The following is a 20695-nucleotide window of genomic DNA, read 5'->3' as shown; positions in this document are numbered from 1 at the left end:
TCCCTTCTTGGAAAGACTCCATGGCCCTTCTCCTCTTCTCATGGAAATGTTTGTCAACAGGGGGAAGAAATGGGTTTTGAGGGCTTATGGTGTTGAATTCCAATTGGATGAAACCCTGGTGGCTACAGTTATGGGTTTGGTTATGAATGGTAGAAGGTTTCACAGAGACAGAAAAACAGGCAAGGAAGACATGGTGAATTTTTTTGATAAAGATAAGGAGTGTTCAAGATTTAATAAAATGGTTGATGGTGGCTACAACTGAAAGGATCTAATGGCTCCCTATGTGGATATGACCAAATTCATCATGAGGTACATTACACTTGATGGAAGATATGCCAGTATCTTTTCTTATCATTTTACCATTTTGAATCACCTTAGGCATGGTAAAGTTATTTTGATTCCTTTCTATTTGGTTTCTTCTTGGAAAATAGTCTTGAAAAACATGCTAAGAATCCAAATAATCTAGTCCTCCATGAGTTCTTATTGTTCTTAATATAGAGTATGCCAAAGCCCATGAAGTTGTGCCCTCTCTCTCTGAGAAATGCCAAATCCCTAATACTAATATTCAAGATGTCTCTAATTCGGATATGGAGATGGACGATAGTGGGAGCACCAAACCTCTTGTTGACCTTGATTATAAACAGGTTGAAGAGGGTGAGATGTTGGTCTCTCCTGGAATCCATAGTAGCAAGAATCCCCCTATAGGGGAGGGAAGTAAATATAAATCGACCAGCAAGATGATTTCTAAAACTGAGCCTTATTGTAAAGAGAAGAAGTTTGCTGCTAAAGACTATCGTCCCAAGACCTTGGACTAGGAAATCTAATTGGACATTCCTCTTAATGTCCTAAAAGAGAAGGAGGGGACTCTGCCTAAAGATGTGGATAGTGGTTTACAAAAGGATAGCACTCTGCTAAATTTGGTGATGAAAGCGACTAGAAGCCAGGAGAACTGCTGGAAGTGGGTGGGAATAGAGATTGATACCCTCAAAGAGGGAATTAAGGAGATAATTGATATCTTCATTTATTCGCCTGAGCCTAGAAAAATTGAGAAGCTCATGATCATGACCTAGAAGCTCTCCCATGGTCTCGAGGTTATGAAATGTAACCATGAACAAAGAATTGTGAAGGTTGAGCAGTCTATGGAGGAGATCAAGAAAAACCTTAAGAACCTGGTTGACATAAGCAAGGAGGCCATCAATAATAGTATGGAGGGGTTGAAAAAGATCAATGTCATGGTGGCAGAGTAAAGATCCAATCCTATTAACAGTGATCTTGATGATAGTAACAGGAAGAAAGATCTAGGCAGTGAAGACTCTATTGTTGGTGGCAATAAAACTACAGGCCCTAGTTCCAAGATCAGAAGTAGGAGCAATAATAAGGGTACCTCTAGGTTCATTAAGGAGGAATTGGAGGAAATCAACAAGGTTACCATCTTGAAGAACAAGGAGCTGGTGTACTTGCTTATTTGAGTTTTTTTTGTTTTGTTGCATGTGTTTCTTTTTGCTTTTGTGTTTGGACTGGGGTTCTCCCCTATTTTGTTGTTGGTTTTTATTTGGTTGGCTGATGGTCAGGTTCTGTAAAACTTTTGGTTTTGGGTCCATGTAAAACTTGTTTATCTTTATCAAAAACATTAGAAGTTAGAAGCTACAATTATTAAAAATAAATAAATAAAATAATACATATGAATAAGTTTGTAAATTATATTTATTAAAATAATAGATATATTATGTGAAAATGCATAAGAAATTATTACAAATATATTACATATAGTCATTTTACTCAACTATATTACTCAAATATTCCACAACCAGTTCATAATCTAAAATCTAATAAATATTGAATAGAACATGAATTTAGTACATATTAAAATATATTGAATTTTTAAGATATTATAAATGCAATATTAATATTCATAATATAATCTTAGATAAAAGTAGTCTACACATTTTATTACTTTAATTAATGTAATTAATTGATTATGATAATCATGATCAATAATTAATTAATTTCTAAATGACTCCAACATCATTTTAAAAATTATTATAATTGACCCTTAATATACCTAAGACTTATGAAAAGGTATCAATTTTCAATCCAAAATCTACATTTAAAATATGATATGAAATTAATATAGAACCTTATTGAGTCTCTTAAATCAATATTATTTTAAAATAATTGAATTTAAATGTACATAATAATTTATTTACAAATTCTACAAGTTTTACCAATTGTATTAATCATAATACAATGATAGTATTTAAAAAAAAATAACATGAATTATATTTTATATTATATTTAGTATATATATATTAATATCATATTTTTTTGTCACACAAATTATAGTCTTTTTTATTTTGAAATTAGGACATAATAATCAATCAAGTTAAAATATTTCATTTCCAACAACATTAACTTGAAAGCCTAGTGGATATCTAACAAATAATGTAGTATTATTGTTATATATATACTTAAGCCAGTGCAACTTATATGTTTTATATATCTAATGCGGTAATGAATATATATTACAATTTATTTTTAACAAAAGTGAATTGAATTTGTATACCCTTTGTAACTTAAGTTATTCATTCGTTGGATGTTGAGGACAGATTGATTTGGGCCCCCTCTAAAAATGGCAAGTTCTTGGTCCATTCTAGGTTTGAGTTGGCTTCTCCTTCCCCTCCCCCACAATTCAATTGGTTGATCATCTAGAGAACATGTATGATTCCAAATATTCCATTTTTTTGGTGGAAGACTTGCCATGGGAAGTTTATCACCATTGATAATATCAGGAGTCATGGTTTTCAATTTTTCAATAGATGTGTTCTGTGTAAGAATGAAGAAGAAAGTATCAATCACATTATGTTTTATTGTAATTATTCTTGAAATGTAGGACAAAGAATTTTCCACCTATTGCTTATTGAATGGAGAATTTAAGGATTGTGTTTCAGGATGGTCTCCCCCTTCAAATCACCCCCTTATTAAGTAATTGTGGAGGCTGGCCTTTTTCCATTTTGGATGGTGTCAATGGAAAGAGATGAACAACATAATATTTAGGAATATGAAGAATTGTTGGGAGGCTCTAGTTATTGCTATTATGATTGATGCCAAGGATAATTGGAGTTTTTTTTAATCTGTAAAGAATTCTAGTCCTTCCTCAACATTGTACTGGAAGGTGGCTAAAAACTAGTTCTTTCTTGACTCTCTGGCCTGATTCATGTCCCTGCCTATTGGCTTCAAGAAAACTATCAAATGCCCCCCCACCACCACCACTAGTTGGTTGAAGCTGAACTTGGATGGATCATCCAAAGGTAACCCAAGCTGAGCAGGTAGGGGTGGTGTCATTTGCAACCATAGGGGTAATATTATCCTGGCCTACATGGCCAATTTGGGCACATAAAATTTCAAGTATTGTGGAGGTGGCAGTGTTTTATTATGACCTTTTTATTATTAATGAAATAAGGTACAATAAAATCATACTATAATGTAATTTGAAAAACACCATCCTCCTAAAAAATGAAGCCATTTCAAACTATAAGTGTGAAGACCTAGTTGCCAAGTATAAGGCCCTTATTCATAGGATTAGCCGCATCTGGCTTTGTCACATGAGAAGGGAGGACAACAAAGTTGCTAACATGCTGGCCTCATTTGGCATGTTTTACAAGAATTTAAAAAATTGGATGAATATCAATGTATTCCAAATTTGGTTTGTGCGATGATCTCTATGGACATAAAGTTTAATGATGAAATATAATCCAAGGATCACCTTTTTTATTATTTTCACTGCCCTTTTGGCTAGTCATTTTCTATTGTGGTGGCAAATGTCTGTTTCAAAAAGAACTGTCACTTCTCCCTTTCCTTGTAAGTCTTATAGTTTTCAAACTGCTAGTTTTCACCCTACCCACTTGGTTTTACCCCAAAGTTAGATATGTGCTTGAAATGGGAGGGGACCTAATATAAACTGATCTAGATTTGTCCAAAGATTTTAAAAGTAAACATAAGTTATGGTAGAAAGTGGTTAAAAGGGAATTTGGATAGTTATGTTAAAGGCGTGCATGGTTTTGACTTGGATTTTCCCAAAAAAATTGCTCAAAACTATCAAAAAGGGCAAGTGGTAATTGGAAAGGATTATTTTAGAGTCACTCCTAAATTGATCGTTGCTATCACTAAGCTTCTGCAAGATGGCATAACTTTCCCAAAGAAGAAAAAATGGTCTTATAAGGAAGACTTTAAGCATTTTTTAAAGGTTGGTGAAGGGGTTTCTAGGATACAAAGTGAGTATAATAGAGAAGAGCTACCTAGTACTTTGAAAGAAGCTTCCCTGATGTCAATGAAATTTTTCATTTTGGATGGGCATTACAAAATATTTCATACCCAACTCCTTCTAGTGCTATACCACCTTAGGTATGGCACAAGAATGAATTTTTCTTACTGAATTTTCTCTTCACTTTCTCATTTTGTTGCTAGATCCAAGTCTGAGAATTTAATTCCCCGTCATTAAAGGTTAATTCATAGGCTATATAACTTTCATCTATACCACCTTTGGTATGGCACAAGAATGAATTTTTCTTATTGGATTTTCTCTTCACTTTCTCATTTTGTTGCTAGAGCCAAGTCTAAGAATTTAATTCCCCTTCATTAAAGGTTAATTCGTAGGCTATATAACTTTCACCTTACTTTAACCTCTACCAGTGGGTCCCTGTTATCTCCTCCTAGCCCCTCGCTAGACCCAAATTTAGTGGACAATCTTTCTAGGTCTCCCATGACAAAACCTAACCCCACATCTAGTTCTAAACCTAATCTTGTCCCTACTTGATTTAATCCTCTCAAAGAAGCCAAACAAAAGACCTCCCCTAATCTGCCTCCTAAGGATGTGGAGGTGTTGGAATGAGATGAATAAGACATGGATGAGGATTCTAAGTCCTCCTCTAATTCAAAATCAGATTGGTCCCCTATGGCTTCCTTGGAGGTTGCCCCCATTCTCCTTGGTCAAGAGATTCTCAACACCCTTCTAACTTAGAATTAAAGGTTTTGAAGCTGGAGGAGAATGTTGAGTGGTTTTATTTGAACCTTTGAATTTCTCCAAAAATCAACCAATCCCCTAGATTCCCCAATTGAAGGGGATTGAATTTTTGACTATAGATTCTAAGATTTGAAGAAGTTAGAGGAATGATCTGCAATGAGTTTTTTTCTTGAAGAAGGATAATATATGCCTCACTATTATGTATCTAAATTTTTATGAGGTGAGATTTGTTAGGGGCACTAATACCCCTAATATTCCATGTAGTGATATTTATTAGATCTTAGAAGAGCAATTAGCTCTCCTTGTTTTCATTTGTTTTAAAATCAAAGCCAAAGTTGTTTCCTTAGACTTTCTTGGTCCAATGTTAAATTATCGCATGGTTTGAATCCTTGCATAAATTTCCTCCTTAGTCTTTTTGGTTTTGGGCAACCTCCCTCTCTCTCTCTTTGAAGGATTATAGGCTTCAACTAAAGGTTTAACCATTTCCATTTTTGAGATTGAAAGTTTCTAGTTGAAGAGTGATGATTCATTAATCGAGACATTTTGTTGACTTTCTATATTTGAAACTTCTCTTTCATCTATACCTTCCTCATGAATTTCCTTAGCATCTCCATCTTTATTTAAATCCCGAATTGAGATTACAACAATATCTAGGTCCTCATTCAAAACCTCATCTACCACCTCTCCTATTTTTTCTTATGGAACCTCAAGCAGAATATTCTCTACCATGTTCTCAAAATTCTCATTTTTCATAAAAGGTTCACCCTTTGCCTGTGAAAGCCTAGAGTTATGGAAAGATTGTACTGGTTTACTTTTTGAAGATAAGAGTTCATAATTTGGTCCAAAGGATTTGTCTACAAAATGACAAGGGGGGCTACGCATATTTGTGATGTCTCTAGAATGGGACATATTTAGGGGATGAGTCATTATTTTGTAACCCATTCAATTCCAATAATGGTGAGCCTTAAGGAGATGCCATAACCAAGCCCTGATCATGAACATATGCATAAGGAATGTTTCTATATGAATTTTGAAATCACTCTTAAATAATTAAAAAAAAATCACATCACATAATAAAATAGATGGACAAGGTATATTAAAAAGGGTGAATGAGATTAAAAGATGTTTCTATAATAGAAAAGCTTGTACTTTATAAAATAAATAGGTAAATTGAAAAGATAAATTTACAATACATATAGATTTCATCCTCAATTTTTAATATTCTTTTTTCTTCTATATTTTTCATGTTTCATAAATGACAGTTCACATATAAAACAAAGGTTTACAAAAGACTTACTAATTAAACAATTATGAAGTAAATTTGTGCAAAACATAAATAACAATTTATTTATTTTAAAATAAAGAAAACTTTACTTATTTAAATCTATAAACATTACTTATCTTTAAAAAAATTAAAATATTAAATTAACATGTTACTTTTTGCAATTGTATGAATGCTAAAAAGACACTAGTAATAACTTTTTATGGTCTATAAATATGGTAAGCATACATATGAGATATGCTAATTGCCAAGAGCTAGTGCTTCAGAAAATAAACGATAGTTCAAATTTACAGAGAGAGTTATATATGATCTCCATTCGCATTGCTTGAAGAGGGCACTTTTTAACTAGTACTACGAATTGAACGTAATTTTCCCACCTTTTAAATTTGTATCCACGCGGGGATAGCTCAGTTGGGAGAGTTCAGACTGAAGATCTGAAGGTCGCGTGGTCGATCCACGCACACCGCATTCAAACCGTCGTCCCTGAAATCTATATTTCTTTCAACTTTAGACCCCAAAAAGGCATGTTTTTAGTCTCGACCGATTAGACATTATGAGATTAAGATCTGTCAACAATGCCAACAACATTCATACGCATTGATAGAGCATGAAGATTAACGGATGCTACCGGAAGGAACTAAAATATTTTTTCTCCAACTATACCGTTCTTCTAAATAGATGGAAGAAAAAAACTAAGTATTTTAATAGATTAACACCCATGTGGAAAGAGAGCTAAATATTTTGCCGACCACGGAAAAAATCAAGCGTTCTTGAGTCCGTATAGTGCCTTTTTGAGTTTATAGACCTTATCTTCATGGCGAAAAGTTTCATATCCTAGTGGCTACTCTACATATATTTCTTCTAAAATATCATTCAAAAATGCAAATTTGACATTCATTTGATATTCTAACTACTTGTTTTGAGCTGCAATTGCCAAGACTATCTGCACTATGTCTAGATGAGCTACTAGAGAAAATGCTTTATTGTAGTCAACTCTAGGTTGTTATGAATAACCTTTTATTACAAGCTTTTCCTTATGCTTCTACACATCTCCTTTTGCATTTATCTTGGTCTTGTAAGTTCTCACTTCACTCTTATTACATCTTTTCCTTTTGGAAGATTCACTAAATCTTATGTATGATGCTTTTCTATAGCTTCAATTTCTACATGCCTAGTATATTTCCATTTTTTATCATTTATTGCATCCTCAAACTAAATTTGTTCATCTACTTGTGAAGAAAATGCAGAAAGAGAAATTAGATCAGCATTGTTCTTACCTTCAGTTTCATCATAGATGTACCTTAAACTTCTTGTTCTTAGTTTCCTTAGCCTTATTAGTGTTTCAATTGCAGTATATCTTGAATGTTGTGGATGTGATGGTATTTCACCAAGAATTCCTATCACATATGGTGTTCATTGTTCATTTGAGGGAAGAATAGTATCAATACATGAAGCTATCCTTTTACTTGATGGTGTCACTTGTGTACTAATTTGTTGATCATGACTGGGTATGGAAGGAGTTACCATAGGAGCACTTGTTGGAATCAATGTTGCACTGTCCTCTTGTTGAAAAATTACTAGAATATTTATATTTTTCTCCAAGCTTCCATCTCAAGCTTCTTCTTCTATATGATGTGCATCTCTACTGATTATCACCTTTTTAGTAATAGGATTATGCAACTTGTAGGCTTTTGTGTCCTCACTATAAGGTCCACAACTATGCATTGTTCACCCTTTCTATCCAACTTCTTTCACAATTCATATGGGACATGTGCATATCCCACATATCTAGATACTCTCATATGAGTGACACTAAATTTTCTTCCACTACATGATTCCTCTAGAATTATATTTTTGATACAGGCATCAATTCATTATTTAGATTGTGCAAGCTACAACCTCCATCCAATACTCATTTGATAAATTCTTGGCCTTCAACATGCTCCTAACCATATCCATAAAAGTTCTGTTATTTCTTTCTCCCACACCATTATGTTTTGGAGTGTATTTGGTAGTAAATCACTTGTGTATTCCATGATCCATGAGAAATTTAAAAATTGCATTTGAGAAGTATTCACCACCTTTGTCAGTTCTTAAAAATTTGATATAATATCCACTTTGTTTCAGTGAGATTTTTCCAAGATCAAGAGTTCAATGAAATATACAAAATAGAAAGACAAAATATAAGACAAGAAAATTGTATTCTCATCCATAGATAGATGATCAAATGATCAATCATTGTTACATACAATGTAGAAGAGCTTGCATATATAGGCAAGGCAATATGGATATGTGAGCACACAAACATGACATGTGGCTCAATAAGAAACAAGGGTAGGTAGGAAATAGGTGTGGTAGGTAGGAGAAACAATAAAATATTCCACATGAGGTGGATCACCCACTGAAGGTGGAATTATCACTCCACAATATGTGGATATGATAAAATAGTAAAAAGATCACACCATAAAGGGTGGAAATTCTGCTACACACACTATCCCAATGTGGCACAAACACCCAAGTGTCTCATACCCAAACTACTATGAAATGCATTTTCTAAGTAAACTTAAGTAAGGTGTAATAATATCCAACATGAATAATTAATTACACCAACATCCCCCTTTAAGTGCAACTTAGGGGAATGCACTTAAGTCTATAATTCAACTAAGAAATGGAAGATGGGTTCCAGCTACAAGGCCATGTTAGGTACCCATGTACAAATACAAATGCATGCAAACCAATGCAATGAAATCTCTCACAAAGTAGGGAAAGAGAGAAAAACTCAATGGGAAAAAACCGTCCCCTAAAAGAGAGATGAAAACAATACAAGAGGACTCTCATAGAAGTGTGTGAAGAACAAAACCCAATGTGAGGAAAAAGTGCCCCCATATGAGAGAAGAAGAGAAGCTAGAAAACCCCCCCTCAATGTAGAATCTGCACCAATGATAGAAGCTCGATGATGTATGAAGAAACTTCTCCACAAACGTCAAACACCCTTAGGAAGAAACAAAACCAAAGGTGTATCCATGAAATCTCACCAATCATGAATGAAAGACGTATGAAAAAAACTCATGATGAATGGAATCTCTGAAAAATGCTCATGTCCCCATGTCGGTGATGAAAGATACCTCCTCCAAAGGTGGTAAACTACACTACACTGCTGAAAAAGTTACTCCAAGATCTAGTGGAGATGAATGCAGAACAAGTCCCAAAGACTCACATGTCTTCTTTAAACATAAAGAGACCTCCTCCAACAACTATACATAAGTATCCACAATCATGTTAGCCTCAAAAGAATGATCATGTAGAGATTGAACAAGAGGGTTAGAGTGTTCCCTCATAGCAATCGAAGAAGGATCATCTTCATCAAAGAGAAGATGAATATCATCAATGGTGTCTCTCAAATTTGCAATGTAGGATTCAACAAACAAACCTACAATGTCTGTCAAGTACTCATCCCATGAAACAAAAGTTGGAAGACAAGATATATCATGTTGCACTAAATCACATGAAGGCAAAACTATCGCACTATCTGCATCATGAGGTGCAATAGGCGATGTGATATCAATAGGAGGAGATGAATCACAAGGCTCAAGAATGGGGTCACGTGTGAGAATCTCCAGGTTCAAGTACCCAAAGTTCTCCTCAAAATCTGAATTATCACAACAAGTGTGATCATCATGTGTAGAATCATCATATGTGAAATCATTATCATCGACAAAATCTGAAAATGAGTATAACTGAGATGCATTATCAACCACCCCAGTCACAATGATAGCTCTAGTCTCCAAATCTCTAATGAAAATTGACTTAGGTGTGAACTCCACAATTCTCTTAGTTGCACCATTTGTGACTTGATAGATGGAAAGGAGATTGTTTGTCAAGTGGGGTACACACAACACATCATTGAAGGAGTTATCCCCAATGGAAATTGGGATTAAAGGATGCCAAGATAAAAGGGCATGTTAAGTTCTATATGCCCAAATAAGTAGATTTTTAGAGATGAAATGATGGACTAAGGGATAAGGATCAAGATTTATAAATGTTTTATGTTTAGATGAGTATAGAACAAAAGGAAGGAATGCCAATATATAACACCATAAATTTTGGTTGCACAAAGGGATAGGCAATAGTTGGGGTTACCTGCATTGAAAATTTGGTCCTATGACATGCACATTCATATATTGAATCACAATCACGAAACTGGTGCTAAACATAGCATGAAGTTGTCAATGGTGTATAATTTATGATGCTATAGTATGTAATTGTTTGTAATAGACTAAACATATCCCAAGTAGTGGGAGTTCTAAATAGGTTTACATGTCTAATCCATGTAGAAAGCATTAGAATTTTTATAACAAGATTGCATGGACTGGGATTAAAGGATAACAAGACAAAAGTGCATGTGATGGTCTAAATGCCCAAATATGTAGAGTTTTTAATTAAAAATAAAACTTTGGAGATGCTTGATAAATGAAGGGATATAAATCAATCTTTATAAATGTTTGATGTGTAGATGTGTATGGAAAGGAAGGAAGTAATTACAATATAGAATGTTTGATATCCCAACTGGGGTTAGGAAGTGAATTAAGAAATATCATACTAATAATTAGGATTGTTACATTGTACCTATGTATTCTAGAATTCTATTATCAGACTACATCCTTATCCTCATCATTGACGACCTCCCACCAACTAAATTTTTAATTCTCCACATAATAAGTCTGTTTTGATTACCTATGTCTATTCTCCACATAAAAAGGCATGCCCCATGGATAATTTAACATGTCATACCCCATCCCTCATGTCTTAGCATGATGACAAAGAATCAAACAAAGGATTAACTGAATGACAATGGATGTTTCAGCTCATGTTTTAGCTTGTACCATTAATTTTAAAAACCAATTTCCCACCCAACATACTCTCCTGGCCAACAAGATTTTAAATATCTATCCCACCCACCATATTTCTAATTTTCTATTACTGTTGGTTCTAATTTTGAGGAACAACAATCCAAAATTTTGAGGAACTACACACTAATCCTAACCCTAAACCATTTAACCATTAAACTAATCCCAATTGAATGTTAAACCAAATTAAACACTAACCATAATAAGGAACACAAATTTATAATATATTTAAAGAAAATGATTCAAACAAATCCTTTTTATCACCTTGAAAATTAAACCTTAAAAATCAAGTTAATTAAATATTAAACCAAATTTTACCCTAAATGTATGAACCCTAACCATATCATTCAACCGAATTGAACCCTAGCTCGAAACAATATTAAATGCTGACCCTAAACCTAATTGAACATAAAACAAAATTTAAACCTAACCCCAAACCAAATTCAACTTTGGACCTAACACTAAACTAAAGATGAAAGCAAATTTGAAACTTAATTATAACCCTCAAAGGAATTTAACTATAACCCTAACAAAAAAACCAAACAAAATTGAACTATAGACCTTAACCTAATTAAACATTAAACCAATGAAACTAAATTAAAACCTAACCCAACCTAGATTAAATCATATCAAATCTTAACCCTAAAGCTAAGTGAACATTAAACTAATATGATCCCTAATCCCACATTTTATTGAACATTAAACTAAATTAAACCTTAAAAATCAACTTAATTGTTCATATGAATTAAAGCTATGAGATTTCCACAATCCATATTTTGTCTCAAATCTGCAACCCAACATCTTTCATATCTTCAGAATTCTCTTCATCTTGACGATGAATCACAGAGTGTGATTCGAAAAATTGATGGAAAAAAATACACACAATCGAATCCACAAAAATAAACTAGTGTTCATATTAAACCAAATTTGTCTCTAAATGTATGAACCCTAACCACAACATTCAACCAAATTGAACCCTAGCCTGAAATAATCTTAAACACTAACCCTAAACCTAATTGAACATGAAACCAAATTTAAAACTAACCTCAAACTAAATTCAACCTTGACCCTAATGCGAAACTAAAGTTTTTTTGTTTGTTTTGAATGAAGGGGTAAAAACTTTATTGAAGAACAGAATCAAGAATTACAAAAGTGAGCCAAAGTCTCAAAGCCCCAAAGGGAACCACAAGCCCAACCCAAGAGAGAGCTAGAGTCTCAAGGCCCCATGGAGGAACCACAAGCCCAACCTAAGATCGGCTTGCTTCGTAACTATCCATATCCTCAACAAATATCTTATGGAGGTCCTGACAGTAATCTGGGGAGAGTTGCTCCCAACCTTCAACTTTCCAATCATCATCATGTTCTGAGGCCCAATTAGCCAAACAAACAACTACACTATTCCATTCACGAGGAATTTGGATGAATATTCCTTCTCCATCATAGAACTAATTTCAATAATCTGGTGAATGATCCCTTCCCATTGCCAATGAACCCCACTCATCTTCTACTCAATCAACAAGTTAACAATAATTTGTGAATCTGATTCATAGATAACCTTCCGCCACTCCAACTCCAAGGCCCACTCAAGGGTATAGAAGATTGCTAATCCCTCCATTAAGTTATTAGATTGCCACCCTTTATGCACCAAGAAGAAGAAAACCTCCTCCCCCCTACTATCCCTACCAACACCGCCAATCCCAGCAGGGCCCAGATTACCCCTTTATGCACTGAGAAGAAGAAAACTTCTTCATAGCATTCCTACCTCTCCTAACACATGCCAAGGTGGGTGAAATCTCTTGCAACCCTAACCTACTCACAATATCAGCCTCTCCTCTATCCAGAGGAAAATTCACCACACATTTAGCTTCCACCATCTCTCGAATCATACCAATGATTCTATTCCACACTTGCTGAACTAATAATTTGACCTTCCTAAAGATCCTCCTATTCCTCTCTAGCCAGATTTGTCACAGTATGAAAATGGGCCCAATATGTTAGACAATCTGGAGAAAAGAGGACAAGATAGGAGGCCTACCTAAACTACTCCAAAATTCCAAATAATCCACATGAACACAAGGATGCTTCAACACCCCCCACTAGTAATGCCAAATTAGCAGCTAGAAAGGGCATCTGAAGAATAGGTGTGAGGAATCCTCCTCCCCATTAGCACACAAAAAATAGATGGAAGGCCCAAGGAATCACCACTTACAAATGTTGTCCCAAGTTAGACATCTATTCAAAGCCAAATTCCAAGAGAAACAGTTACACTTTGGCCAAGAAAAATTATTCTGCATGTTTCCACCAAAGCACCTTCCTCCCCTCCAATCTTTGGGACAACAAATCCTGGTAACCACTAGCCACGGTGAAAATTCCCTTAGGATTCAAGGACCAAGCAAGTCTATCCCTACCCTTAAGGGAGCTACAATGTCTACTTGCCAAAATGCCATACAACTCAGCACACTCTTCATCCATACCAGCAATCGACCATTCATTAGGAGCCCTCCACTTCTCCAACTCCAACTAGCCACACCTATAAATAGCCTTAAAGTTGCTTACCCTAGACCACCCTACCTCCAGGAAGCTCTGGAAAACATTGCCAAGGTTGGGAAATGGATCAAGGATGGGGGGATAACCATCCCAAGAGTCGAACCAGAAAAGCACCTCTTCCTCGCGCTTACATATCCAAAAAATTCCTTCTTTTATAAGAGAAGCCCCTTTCTTGAGAGTACTCCAAATCGAAGAACATTTTCCCTCAAGCGGATATCTTGGGATTTCCTCCTTCAAGATCCTTTGCATGTATTTGCAGGCCAAAATCCTAGCCTAGCCTCAATCCTGTTCAACTCACCACCTCCAGTACAATTTAGCCACCAAAGCCTCTCCAAATAAAATAGACTACCTTAAGTCAAGCCCACCTGACTTCTTTTGCCTACACACCAAGTCCCAATTGACAAGACACCATTTGTAGGAGGACAGATTGCCTTGCCAGGGAATCCAATCCCTTCAGGAACCACTTAAGGGCCACTTGGAGCATACACCAATAAATCGAAAGACCCTAAACCACTGACTGAATCAGTTGAACCATCCTAGCGAAGGATAACCATTTATGTTTGCAATGTTCATCCTTCATGCAAAATTTGTCCAAGATACCCTGCCATGAATCCCTGGGAGGGTTAACAGTAGAGATAGGAATAACTAGGTAAGTCAGGGAAGAGAAGTAACCTGGAATCTCAGAATATGTGCAATTCTCCTCTGAATATTTCTAGGAGTGTTGAAGAAGAGAATGAAAGATTTATCTTTATTGATCAACTGGCTTGAAGCGACATGATAAACATCCAAAACTTTGTGCAAATTCAAAGCTTCTCTAATCCTAGCTAGTCCCATCAAGGTTGTGTCATCAACAAACTGCAAATGGGATTGAGGATGTAGACCATTTCCCTCATTCTAGCCTTGAATAATACCCAGACCCATATTATGCTTAATCAACCTCCCTAGACCCTTAGCTAGAAGAATGAATAAGTACGAGGAGAGGGGGTCCCCCTGGCAAAGACCCCTAGAAGCACCAAACAACTCTGTATGATCTCCATTGATCAACACAGAGAAGGAGGTAGAAGTAACACAACTCATTACCCATTAAATCCATTCATCAACAAAGCCAAAGGCCCTAAGGATGTTTTGGAGAGAGGACCAACGGATTCTATAATAAGCCTTAGACATATCTAGCTTAATAAACATAGCTTTTTCCTTGGAAGCCGCCATAGAATGAATGGACTTGGTAGCAATGACCACACCATACAGGATTTGGCAACCTTCCACAAACCCACTCTACTCCTCTGAGATGACATCCCCAAGAGGGTTCTTCAACCTCTCTGCTATCAACTTAGAAATGATCTTATAAACCACATTACAAAGAGAGATAGGGCAGAACTGGCCTAGTCAGTCAACCCCATCACACTTAAGGATTAGTGCAATGAAAGTCACATTCAAAGCACGAAGCCTCTTCTTATTCATTTGAGATTCTTGGAACACCTCCAATAAGTCCAATTTGATAATATCCTAACAATCTTGAAAGAACTCAGCTAGGAACCCATCCAGACCAAGTGTTTTTCCTTTCTTCATGAGAAAAATAATCCTCTCAAGTTCTTCCAACAAAATAGGACCCATAAGTTTCTCATTCATTTCCCTAGTAACTAGAGAAGGAATACAAGCACAAACTTGATTCTCCTCTTCTAATTCCCCCTGAGTATCCTCCCTAAAGAGGGACCAAAAATATTGTAAAGCCTCCCTAGAGATCTCCTGCAAGGATAAACACTGCTCACCTCTATCATTGACCAGAATAGGAATAGAATTGCCATGTCTTCTTGCTTTCACTAAATTGAATAAGAACGCAGTATTTTTGTCCCCCACTTGAAGACAATCAATACAAGCTCTCTATTTCCAATAGTCCCTAAGCTCCCATTCCTCTAAATCCTTGACAACTCTGTCTTCCTCCCTAAGAAGGGCTTCAAACAAACCATGCTCTCTTATTTCCCTGGTAATGTCATTCAACACTATTTGAGCAACTTTCATAGCATGAAAAATATTCTCGAAACACTGGTGGTTCCACCGTTTAAGTTGAACCTTAACAAATTGTAGCTGCTTGGCAAAAGTGTACATAATAGTGCCAAAGACTGGCCTCCCTTTCCTCCACCACCCCGCAACATGATCCTGCAACCACATAAGTTGGAATTTGAAAGAAGGAGTGCGAGAAACCCGAGTAGAAGAAGACACCAACTTGATGGGCTAGTGGTCCGACCCTCTCTAGTCAAGAATCTTTGAACATGTGGACCACCCCCCACCAACCCAAAATCTAGAAACCAGAAAGCAGTCCAACCTCTCCGCAATCCAATACTCCCCTACTCTCCTATTGTTCCAAGTGAATAGACCATTACCAGGCTTAATGTCAACAAGATGCAATGAAGATTTACTATCCCAGAGAAGGAAAGAAGAAGGTTCCAAATGCATAACACCACCCTTCTTCTCACACAACTCTAAAATGGCATTGACATTTCCTACCATAATCTAGGGATGAAAATGGAATAGCCCTCAAATAAAAGAAACGTGAGACCATAAATTCTACTTACCCTGAAGATCAGTGGGGGCATAAATGTTAATAAACAAGATATATTCCCCAGTCTCAAGACTAGAGGCAATTCCAGACAAAGAAGATCTAGAAGCAACCCACCAAATAGGACGAATCCTCAAGGGGTTCCAAAGGCAAGCCACCCCTCTAGAGGAACTAGCTGCCCCAATACACTGACACTCGCATCACCCCCAAAGCTTTGGGAGCACACCCATCATATTTTCCATAGAAATTTTAATTTCTTGCAAGAACAGCACATCAGGTGAATGACTCCTAATCAATTCCCAAACAACTTTTTTTCTATGGCCACTATTCAAGCCCCTCACATTCCATGATAGCACTATCATTTCAGATGATTAGAAAAGTTTGAATCTAGAGTCTTTACTGACCCTGAGTCAACCAGATTCTCCCCCATCAATTTGATCCTATCCAAATCCTTCTTTCTGCCAACCTTCGAATTCTTCTCCAAAGTACCTTTCTTAATATCTTTCTATAAATACCCAGGTGTACGGAGGTCTTATTACTTTTTACCCCAGCAGGTTCCAATTTTTGAGGTACCAGAGAACCCTCCCCTCCAGCCAATTTCACTTTTGCACTAGAAATGGGTCCCAACTGAACCACCCGTGATGCACCTTGATCCAAAGGGATTAACCCCAGATTCATTTCCTATTGGCTAAGGTCATCTAAGGCTTCAAATTTGTTAAAGGTATCCTCCTCCTCTCTCTCCTGCCAGAACCTCTTTTTTCCTCAATTCCTATTCTTTGTCTTCACTAAGACAAAATCATCAACACCCACTACCTCATCGGACATAGCAACTTTTCCTTTATCAGCCCCATCTAGGTTATGGGCTAGTTGTTGAGGTTGGCACACCATTGATTTATATCTAGGACACTTGCACTGTAAATGACCATACTCATGACATAGATGGCACCAAAATGGTAAAGTCTCACAATCCAACTACTGAACCCAAGAATAAGAACCCGCACACATATCTATAGCATCTAGCAAAGGTTTACTAAGATCAATTTCAAAATAAATACATGAAGAAGACATTACCTTTCTCCCCAGGGTTTGCATTGAAGATCCCATTGGCTTCCCAAGGAGTGAGGAAAGCATCTGTAACACATCCTCCTGTCAGCATTCCACCGAAAAACATGGTAAATGAACCCACACTGGAACCCTATTCGAGAGCTCCTCCGAAGGGTTAAACCTTGCACACCAAGGTTTGATGAGCAACCCCACCTGGTTGTAAAAATACGGCTCTCCTTCAAAAACCCTATTGGGATCCTCCATGCAGTGAAAGTAACCATGTAGTAGTTGTTTGCCAGTAGCATAATCTTCATTTCCCCTTCTGGTGCCCAGGTCCTCTACGTTCAATTTTCCAAAAAATGCAAAGAAACCCTCATCCCCAAAAACTTGCAATATAGCGAGTGTTTTGAAAAGTATTCAACATCTTCAACTATCATCTCAGGAGGAGTAACCAACCTTAGCCTCCCATTGCATCTCTCCAGACAACCATTAATCTTCGTAATCCGTAGACCCTGAATCCGAGGAAAAAAAATTATTATTAAAAGTCTTCACACTTTGGGATGGGGATTTTAAACCTACCACAACATGAAAATCTATAGCAGGAGTTGCCTTCGAGGCCCCTCCACCAATAATAAACATTGGACCTCACAAAAATAAAAAACCCACACCCCAAAGGGGGCAAGCAAGAACACATGGCAACCAAGTCCCCACCCCTCCCAAGTACCACCAAAAGGTAGAGCCAACTGCAACCCCCTACCCCACTAGCAGACCATGGGCCCGTAGAGAATCCTGAACCCCACCCACATGTAGCACAAGCCCCCTCCAGCAGCTCCTCCCCTCCTTGAGCAGACCTCTACTACCCTCCCCCTGATGAACCAGTAGGCAATGGCTGCCCACGAGCTAGGACATCGATGCCCTAGCTCGACATCCTGTGTTCTCCCTCATGCATGACACCATCTTCCTCCCATGAAAATAATGAATATTCAATCAACACTAAACTAAAATTGAAAGCAAATATGAAACTTAATTGTAATCCTAAAAATAATTTAATTGTAACCCTAACCAAAAAACCAAACCAAATTGAACTCTAGACCTAAACCAAGTTGAGGCCCAACCCTAAAACTATTTAAACATAAAACCAAAATAAACCCTATTGTATCCTAAACTTAACACTATACCAAATTAAACCTTAACCAACCCTAAACCTAATTTGATATGCTAACCTTAACCACAATCTTAACCCTAACCCTAACCACAATCTTACACTTAACCATACCCCTAACCATGATAACATGCTTTTTTTTGTGTAATTCAATTATTATTTTCCATAGAATAATATGCTATTTTGTCTCTTTGAAATTTATTTTTAATTTTAGTTACTAGAGTTGAAAGCATTGTAAGAACTCTAGAAGTCCTTGGATTGGAAATAGGAGAAAGAACCTACTAGAAATATATAATCTAACCATAACCCTAATTCTAAAGCATAACCACAATCTTAACCCTAACCATGATGAAAACCAAAAACCTAACCATTAACCTAACCCTAAAAGTGATGCAAACCATAACTATAACCCTAACCCTAACACTTAACCCTAAGTCTAACTGTATGATATAAACCTTAACCCTACACATAATCCTAACCATAACCATAAATCCTAAGCGTAACCACAATCTTAACCCTAAGCTTAATCCTAACCATTAACCTAACCTTAAAAATGATGAAAACCATAACTATAACCCTAACCCTAACCATGATGCTAATTGTAAATCCAATATTGTGATATAAATTTTTTATTTTAAAAGTGCAAATACTTTATTAATGTTAAAAAACTATGTTATATTATTTTATCAATACCAAAAAAAGCATCTTATATTTGAAAAATATTAGAATGTCATGGATAAAGATATCCTTCCAAAACAAAAAGAATTTTCTTTAAAATATTCAACAAAAACTATTAGTACAAAATTAACAATTTAATTTTAAACATGTTTTCACAACAATAAAAGGTATTTTTTTTCCATAGAATAATATATTACTTTTTCTCTTTGAAATTTATTTTTAATTTTATTTACTAGAGTTGAAAGCTTTGTAAGAACTCGGAAGTCCTTGGATTGGAAATAGGAGTAACAACCTACTACAAACATGCAATCCATGTGATTTAAATTGACGTCTCTTGTATTTTATATATAAACAATTAGAGTGATTTTTTAATTTACATTAAATTTTTTATTTTAAAATTGTAAATACTTTATCAATGTTAAAAAACGATGTTATATTATTTTATCAATACAAAAAAAAGCATCTTATATTTGAAAAATATAAGAATGTCATGGATAAAGATATCCTTCCAAAATAAAAAGAATTTTGTTTAAAATATTCAACAATAACTATTAGTACAAAAATAGTAATTTAATTTTAAAAGAGTTTTCACAACAATAAAAAATAATAATTTATTTTAAAGTTCAAAATTATTTTAAAATACAAACCAAATAAAACAATAAAAGTAGCAATCTAAATTTTCAAGAAAATTAAAATATTTTTTAATAACAAAATTTAAGAGTTATAACAAAACTATTCAAATACTAGCTTTTAAATTATAAAATGAAATCATAAAAATATTCTATTTTATGAAAATCCAACTGCTTAGAAAAAAAATGTATAGAACTTAAATTTAATGTCTATAAATTATATTTAATTTTTTTATGTAATTCAATTATTTTTTCATAGAAAAATATATTATTTTTGGTCTTTGAAATATATTTTTAATTTTAGTTGGTAGAGTTGAAAGCATTGTAAGAACTTTGTAAGTCCTTGGATTGGAAATAGGAGAAACACCATACTACAAATATACAATCTAACCATAACCCTAAATCCAAAGCATAACCACAATCTTAACCCTAACCATAATGTAAATCTAAACCCTAACCATTAAGCTAACCCTAAAAGTGATGCAAACCATAACTATAACCCTAACCCTAACCCTTAACCCTAAGTCTAACCTTATGATATAAACCTTAACCCTACACATAATCCTAACCATAACCATAAATCCTAAGCGTAACCACAATCTTAACTCTAAGTTTAATTCTAACCATTAACCTAACCCTAAAAATGATGCAAACCATAACTATAACCCTAACCCTAACCACAATATTAAACTTAACCATAACCTTAACCATGATGCTAATCCTAAATCTAACATTGTGATATAAATCCCAACCCTAAACATAAAACTAAGCATAATCGTAAATCATAATCCTAAGCACAATCTTAACCCTAACAATGATGTAACCCTAACTATAATCCTAAGGCTAATCCTTAACCCTAACCCTAACCC

This window comes from Cryptomeria japonica, chromosome 3, assembly GCF_030272615.1.
Source record: "Cryptomeria japonica chromosome 3, Sugi_1.0, whole genome shotgun sequence".
NCBI classification, from domain to species: domain Eukaryota; kingdom Viridiplantae; phylum Streptophyta; class Pinopsida; order Cupressales; family Cupressaceae; genus Cryptomeria; species Cryptomeria japonica.
Note: the sequence above shows the minus strand (reverse complement) of the source record.